General features: G+C 38.4%; 1 non-coding gene across 1 annotated transcript; it reads left to right on the forward strand.

The window, feature by feature from the left end:
- The first annotated feature begins 2893 nt into the window (after window positions 1-2893).
- LOC127133014 (small nucleolar RNA R71) lies at window positions 2894-3000 on the forward strand. Its single transcript, XR_007807014.1, has one exon. It is a non-coding gene; the product is annotated as a small nucleolar RNA R71 (small nucleolar RNA).
- Window positions 3001-6910: the final 3910 nt, after the last annotated feature.

Consider the following 6910-nt stretch of genomic DNA (forward strand, 5'->3'; position numbering starts at 1 on the left):
CATTTATTTCAGTTCAAGGTTTTGTCTCATTAAATTTTGTCTTTATTTTTTCTATGTACAGAAGTTTGTCACTTCACAGACATACTTTCTTGTACACGTTTTTTTGCCTAAATTGCTTCCGATATTTTTTGAGTTAATCTCACAGACTATTTTAACTTGTGATTGTTTGCTAAAAACACATGCGAACAAATTGGCACGCCCAATGGGATCCTTTTTTGGAAATTTTTCTTATCTTTTACGAGAAGTTATTGTATTATTTAGGCATTTCTATTATACATGAAATATTTTCAATGTTCGGAGTTATATGCGTCTGAGAAGTGGTATGATTTTAGCGGAAATGGTTAGTTCAAAAAATGCTTCTGGTGCCCGAAATGATGCCCTAGACCTAGAACCACCAGTCACTTTGACGATTAGTACTGCAGGGACATCAAACATGTCGGAGTTATAGACCCAATCTTGACTCCAATAGTGACTTCGACGTCAATTCCTGGAGTGGTAGCTTCGTTACCACCAGTAACAAATATTCCAACTACACTGAGGCCTACTTCGGCTTTTGAAGGGACCATACGCCCCCTTATGTCCCAAGTTTTACCCTACCATTAGTTACTAGGGATTACCCATATGGCATGCCAACTGCCATGATGGCGGGATTGCAAAGTCACACTTTGACGTTTGCAGATAATGTTGCGACGATAGCATCACCCTAAACGATATTTGGTGTCAGGATCTTCCATAAGCAATTATGGTCAGATGGAACAACCACAAGAAGTATTTGAATATGTTCCTCCAGGAATGCCATCCATAACTAAAATTCTCTTGTGTCCATGAGGAAACAATTTGATTAAGATAAAAAGCAATAAATAAAGTAAGTGGAATTAATTGTAAATGCTTAAAATACAAAGGATTTATAGAGAATCTAAAGAGTGGACGCATAACCACATTTCTCACAAACTATTTCGCTTGATGACTTGGCTCAAGGTAGCACTGACTATAATTGGACGGTTCATCTCTTCGTCGAGGAACTCATATCTCAGGTTCTTAGGCAGTTCCTTAAGTTCTAAGGTTGGTTTCTTAGGGCATGGCATAGGATCTGGGGTAAGGGATAAACATTCGTAAAGGTTATCATCGATGTAGGGTTTCCTAAAGTCATCATCTTCCAGTATGAGAGTTGATGGAAGCTTAATTGTTTTTATGATTTCTTCTTGTTCTAATTCCCTAACGCACTCATCAATGATATCTAAGGCATAACATGTGTCTCCCATCACAGGTGCCATAAGAAATTTTGAAAGTATAAATTCTATTTTCTCGTCACCTACCTCAAAGGTCAACTTTCCTCTCTTGACATCTATTATGGCTCCTGCAGTTGATAAGAATGGTCTACCTAGAAGGATTGGTATATCATTGTCCTCTTTAATGTCCATGACAATAAAATCAGTAGGGATAAATAACTTACCTATCCTAACAGGGACATCTTCTAATATGCCTAACGGATACTTAACAGATCTATCGGCGAATTGAAGTGACATCTTAGTAGGCTGTAATTCTCCTAAGTTTAACCTCTCACAAACTGCTAAAGGCATTAAGCTCACACTAGCTCCTAAGTCTAGAAAAGCTTTTTCGATGACATGACTCCCCAAGAGACAAGGAATGGAGAAGTTTCCAGGATCTTTATCCTTTTTGGCTAACTTGTTCTCGGAAATAGAATTGCATTCCAAGGGCTTCGGATCGTCTAGTCTACGTTTGTTGGTAAGGATGTCTTTGAGAAATTTTGCATAAGGTATTTGGGTGATGGATTCTCTGAAAGGGATTTCTACGTGAAGTTTTTCTATAACCTTAATAAATTTCTGATATTGGTTATTGATCTGGGTTTGTTTGAGTCTTTGTGGATATGGTATCGGTGGTTTATATGGCGGGGGTGGTACATAAGTTTTATCTTTAGGTTCTTCTCCTTTTTCTTGTCCTTCCTGGTTTTCAGATTCCTTTCGTTCCTTTACTTCGTCCGTGGGTTCGGTATATTCCTTAGAAGTTTTGGGTTCACTCAATCTTGGGTTTGGTGGCTCATCATAAGCGTTCCCACTTTGTAGGGTAATGGCATTGGCTTGCCCTCTCGGATTCTGTTGAGGTTGTCCAGGGAACTGTCCTCTAGGTGTAGTCTGAGGGGCTTGGTTTAAAGCTACTTGAGAGATCTGGGTTTCAAGCATCTTGGTATGAGTAACTATTTGGTCAACCTTAGTTCCTAACTGGGTAATCAGTTCATTAACGTGAATGTTCTGGTTCATGAACTCTTTGTTTTTTTGGGTTTGAGCAGTGATAAAATTTTCCATAATTTTCTCAAGGCTCGGCTTTGGTGGTACAGGTTGCATAGGTTGATTAGGTCTTGGGGCTTGGTAACCTGTTTGTCTCAGAGGTGCATTATTTTGGATAGGTTACTGTTGTTATAGGAGAAGTTTAGGTGATTCCTCCATCCAGGGTTATAGGTATTCGAATATGGGTTCCCTTGGGTGTAGTTCACTTGCTCATAGTGGGTTTCGTTTAATAGACTGCATTCTGCAGATTGGTGTCCTTTGGTTCCACATATCTCACAATCCGACGAAACTGCGGCTGCAGTATTCGGGTTTATGCACATATGCTCCACCTTAAGGGCTAATGCGTCCATTTTAGCTTGCATCATGTCTATAGAGCTTAATTCATGTACTCCTCCTTGGACTTCCTTTTTCTCAAGTGTCGCTCGTTCAACTCCCCATGATTGATGGTTTTGAGCCATATCTTCGATGAGGGCACTAGTTCAGGATAAGGTTTGTTCATCAGTGCACCGCCTGCGGCAGCGTCGATGGTCATCTTAGTGTTATAGTGAAGTCCATTATAGAAGGTTTGAATGATTAACCAAATTTCTAAACCATGATGTGGGCATGCTCTTAACAGCTCCTTATATCTCTCCCAAGCTTCGAACAACGATTCTCCTTGGTTCTGGGTAAATCTAGTTATATGGTTTCGAAGAACGAAGGTCTTACTTGGGGGAAAGTATTTAGCAATGAATACTCTTCTAAGGTTATCCCAAGTCGTAATGGAATTGGGTGGAAGGGAATCTAACCAAGATAGGGCTTTATCTCTGAGGGAGAAAGGGAATAATCTTAAACGAATTACCTCAGGAGAAGCTCCATTGGTTTTAAAAGTGTCTGCTAATTGGAGAAATATTTTTAAATGTTGGTTTGGGTTCTCGGTAGCGAGACATGCGAATTGTCTTTGTTGCACTAGTTGCAACAGGGAGGGTTTAAGTTCTAAATTATTAGCTGGGATGGCTGGGTTTACTATACTAGAACTAGGTTCTTCGTTAGATGGTTGGGCGAAATCCTTAAGAGGTCTTTGGTTTTAATCTTCGGCCATAGCTCTCCTAATTCTATGGAAGAATAAACGTGCGCGAGCGTAACGTTCAGGTTCCGCCAGGGGGTATACTAAACTTCCGGTGCTGCGAGTTCTTCGCATTGACCGATGGGTAATAACCTAAGTCTAACCGATATAACAACAGGGTACGAAATTTGACGAAATTGGTCCCTGGCAACGGCGCCAAAAACTTGATGCGTGCTTTTCGCAAGTATACGAATGCGTCAGAGTAATATAAAAGATTGTCAAATCCACAGAGACCAAGTGTCAATCTATCGTTATCTATTGTTACGGTGTTTATCTAAGGTAATTGAAATAGGAGTTTTTTGAGTGTACAATGAAAAATAAAGTAATAAATAAAGTTCAATTAATAAAGACACGTTCGAATGTAATTCACATAATCAATAGATAATCCAAGTACTATCTAATAGAACTACTTATGGGTAGTGTTTCCTACTTTGAAAAGAACCAATTTAACGGGAATTGTCGCTTTCGCGTATTCAGAACCGAGTTGTACTCCCTAATCAAACCCTCTTATTGTCACTTATAAAAAGGCGCGGATTGCGTTAGAGTAGTAAACCTATTTTTAAGAAATATAGTATCTTGACTAAGTTGAAAAGTATTTTGACATGGATTTCTTAACCAAAAGAGGTTCTCACAAACCAGACTCTAAACTTATAAACGCGTCCGAAAATAGTTTTAAAATCACTTTTCCTTTTAAGTTAAAAACTCCTAATGAACTAAACAAAGCGCTTTCGCTGTTTTTGAAATAGTTAAAAACAACTAAGTTTAAAAAGACATTGGACGGAGTTCGATCTTACCCAACGGAAATTAAGTGCGGGAAAACTTGAGTTGAAAGTCAAAATAGCCCTTAAGTGTTTCTACGAACAATTGTACGGATTATCAATTCAATTACGGTCCTTATGTTCTAACCTTTATAGGCTTAGCTAGACATGGTAAAGTAAAGGTGCATTTTAATTTAAATGAAATTAGTGCGAGTGCGGAAAGTAAATAAAAGTAGTGCGAGTGCGAGAAATAAATGAAAGTAGTGCGAGTGCGGAAAGTAAATAAAAGTAGTGCGAGTGCGAGAAATAAATAAAGTAGTGCGAGTGCGAGAAATAAACGAAAGTAGTGCGAGTGCGGAAAGTAAATAAAAGTAGTACGAGTGCGGAAAGTAAATAAAAGTAGTGCGAGTGCGAGAAATAAATGAAAGTAGTGCGAGTGCGGAAAGTAAATAAAAGTAGTGCGAGTGCGAGAAATAAATAAAGTAGTGCGAGTGCGAGATATAAACGAAAGTAGTGCGAGTGCGAGAAATAAACGAAAGTAGTGCGAGTGCGAGAAATAAATGAAAGTAGTGCGAGTGCGAGAAATAAATAAAGTAAAGACAGTACGGGAAAGTAAAGTAGATAAAGATTAAGCAATAAAAACCTGCTCATCGGAGTTTGAATAAAATGCGAAACGGAAATGAAAATGACGGCAGGATTAACTTCCTTCCAAAGTGCTCCAAACTCGATTACAAACTCGATTACATAGTTGTGGCAACACCCCAATGTGAAGCGATTACCACTTTTACAATACTGAATATATGCCTAAATATAGCTAAGTTTGCTCTAAGTTTGGATGATGAAACAAATGAAATCGATTCTCTATTTATAGGCAAGGAAAATAATGGAAATGACAAGGATGCCCTTCAGTTTGAAATTGGGAGGGAAAAACTTTCTTCTTGTGGTGCCCGCCACAACACCATGGCGCCCGCCATAAGGGTAAATTGTGGCGCCCAAGTGGAGATAGTGGGAGACGTGGCAGTTGAGGGAAGTTGAGCTATGACACGTCATGGCTGGACCCATGGCGCCAGCCACAGTGGGAGCCACAAGTGCAAAATGCTGAATTTTAGTCTTTTTAGCTCATTTTCATTCCTTTTCTCGATCGGGGCTCCGATTAGACTGAAAATCTGAAAACCAAGAAAAACATAGTAATAGCATAACAAAATAATAATAAAACAACTAAAATGAATGCGAAATCGGAGTCGAAAATACGGTGAATTTCAGTGTCATCAAGAAGAAGAAAACACAGTTCTGGAAGGATCAAGAGATTTATGATTTGATTCAGATGTCAAGAGTCGGCCTTACATTCAATCCTAACATGTTCATTGAAGCTCTTGTTTACTAGTAAGGTTCTAATAACATTTTCCATATGCATTGTGGAATGGTAACTCCCACTTTGTCTGACATGGATGCCATAACGGGTCTTCGACCTACTGGCAAAATTTCGACCCTACTTTTCTAACTAGCACCAAACCAATCTTTGATTTCGACCATACAACTTATGAACATTTTATCGAAGACTTTTACGAGACTGACTCTGAAGAATATTCTGACCGAGAGCACCTTACTTTCTTAATTTACTGGCTATCTCGCTTTGTCTTTAGTTATGGATCTTTACAAGTAGCCAAGAAATTTATAACCTTGGCCACCTAAATTCAAGAAGGGTAAAAAATTAATCTCACCAAGTTGATCTTTGGCTGCCTCTATGAAGCTCTTAGGCTTGCTGCTTCTAAATTTAAATCTATCACCAACCCATAATACAAGTTCCATATTAATAGCCCTATGTGGCTTCTTCAACTATGGATCAATTCCATATTTTAATCTTTTCTAAAATTCAACATCCCCTCTACCTTGGCGCAACAGGTCGAAGGAAGATATGTTGAAGTCAACATGATTGCCTTGCTAACACTAGATGATGCTAGTCTTTCTACTGTAGATTCTTTCAAGAAGTACGTCATCATGTTTGCAGAACATGATGTTTTCGAACCATTTATGGATCCATTTTTCAGTCAAGGTCATGGACCTGACTTGTTTAAAAGAGAGGTTCCTCCTCTTTCTCCAATCATAGCAAAGGTGAAAACACTTTTTTCTTACCACTTAGGTTCAAAATGAACCTCCTCGAAAAATTTATATTCCCAAGTAAGGACTAAAGTTATTTCTTGTTCAATGAAGACTATGTATTGAATATAGCCCTTACCTTGTTTTAGTTTATTTAGATGCCTTTTTTGTGTACCACAAAGCCTAAAAATTTACCTACATGGACATCTAAGGCACACTTTAATGGATTCATTTTTAACCCATATTTCCTCATCCTTTCACAGGACTGTCGAAGGTGGTCTAAATGATCGTTTTCTGACGAGGATATGATGACTATGTCATCTATATAAACCAACATAAAATTTTCTATGAAGTCATGAAACATGGAGTTTATTACCCTCTGGTATTTTGCACTGACATTCTTCTGGTCGAAAGGTATTACTATCCATTCATAAGATCCTAAGGCCCCATGGCATCGAAATTCCATTTTCAACACATCCTCTTCTGCAATAAAAAAATGGTTATATCCAGAATAACCATCTAAAACAATTAGATACTTAAAACCAATCGCCAAATTGACTAGAATTTCTGCCACTGGAATTGGGTATTCGTCTTTTGGCGTTGCATCATTTAGGTCTCTAAAGTCAATACAAACTTTAAGAGTCTCA

This window comes from Lathyrus oleraceus, chromosome 3, assembly GCF_024323335.1.
Source record: "Lathyrus oleraceus cultivar Zhongwan6 chromosome 3, CAAS_Psat_ZW6_1.0, whole genome shotgun sequence".
Taxonomy (NCBI): Eukaryota; Viridiplantae; Streptophyta; class Magnoliopsida; order Fabales; family Fabaceae; genus Lathyrus; species Lathyrus oleraceus.